This window comes from Pteropus alecto, unplaced genomic scaffold, assembly GCF_000325575.1.
Source record: "Pteropus alecto unplaced genomic scaffold, ASM32557v1 scaffold76, whole genome shotgun sequence".
NCBI lineage: Eukaryota > Metazoa > Chordata > Mammalia > Chiroptera > Pteropodidae > Pteropus > Pteropus alecto.
The window spans coordinates 19,955,563-19,957,193 of record NW_006443138.1 but is presented as its reverse complement, the minus strand read 5'-3'; positions in this window follow the sequence as shown (position 1 = coordinate 19,957,193).

Genomic DNA, 1,631 nt, shown 5'->3' with positions numbered 1-1,631 from the left:
AGATCATTTTAAGGATTTGGGGCATTATTCTCCAGGTAATGATGAGTAAATAAATTGTTGTAAGCAGGAGAATGATATTGTTATGTCTAGAGAACTGGCAGCTATGTAATACATATTGGTGGATGAAATTGCTTGAAATAAGGAGATTAAATAAAAGATCTTTGCTGTTACATAGGTAAGAGATGATGAAGGTAGAAATAATGTCCTGAGACCTAGAAATAACAAAAGGTATCTAAAAAATGTAGACTCAATAGTCAACAAACTGGATATAAGAAGTGAAGGAGCAAGGCATAAGTAGTATGGTTACTAAGTGTCGGGCTTAGCTAAGACGGTATGTGGTGGTGCTTTTTACCTGATTAGCATGACATGAAGAGTGATCTTTCTAAAATGCAAATATGATTATTTCTCTTTCCTATTTAAGAGTTCTCAGTGATTTCCCAATTCAAAGGTAAAATCCAAACTCTTCTATATAGTGTAAATGACTCATTGTCTCTCCAGACTCATCTCTTTCATGCCCTCATACCTCATTTTACACTCTAACTACACTGAACTACTTTCACTTATCCAAATGTAATATGAATATTTCCCTTGGGGCTTTGTTCCCACTACCTGGAACTATTCCATACTTTGCCTTTTCTTAAACGTTACTTCCTATAAGAAATAATTCCTAAATACTCCAAGAATAATTTAGGTATCGTTCATGTAATTGCACGTGGCCCTGAAATCATTGATATATAATGTTAGTAAAATTGTCAGATTCCAAGTAGAGATATACATCTGGGATTCTTAAAGAAAGTATGTTCACTACTGTAATTACCTGTTACATTAACTGGGTTGGTCTGTGAAAATTTGTGCAATGCAGTTGGATATTCGATCATCGGTTATTAGATATGTTAACTTTTATCTCTTTTCATTTTCTTTATGTATCTTTAGCGTTAAACACCGAGGTTATTTTAAAAATGGCAATTGAGATTGATAAATACGCTCTCTCTCTTTCTTTCTTTTTCTTTGGAGGTTTTGACATTTTGCTAGATTAACTACAGTTCCCCACTGGGATGCTAAAGCTGCTCCTTTCCAATTCCCTTGTGTCTCTTCCCCAGCAATAGCTACAGTGTTGCCACTGGTGAAGGGGGAAGAGGGGCTGGAGGCATTTGCTGTGACTTTTTATTTTTCTCTCCTATTCTCTCCTCCATCTCTGAGTAAAGTGATCAGCTACACCTACAGGGTGGATGGAGGAAGAACAGAAATTTTAATTTACTTTTTCTGTTGGCTTCCAGGAAATTATATTGTCTTTGCTTCCCTCACAAAGTGTAAATCCCAATTTTGTCATGGAAGCGATTAGTTTACATATTAGATAATCAGACACAGAGCAGAAAGCCCTATGGAAATTCGTGGAAGGGAATGCTTGTTTGTTTTATTTCTTTTTAGCCAGCATTTTAAAAATAATATACCTATACTCATAGATTATGCTGCTTTTAAGTATCATTTCTGATACTGTAAAAATTGTTTCATATAAAAAATACAAGTAAAGCAACTGAACTGAAAATCTTGAAAACCTTTCCGTTTTTTGCTTGTTGACAATACACCAAGTAGAGTGTATTATGCCTTAAATCTGGAATATTGTTAAAATT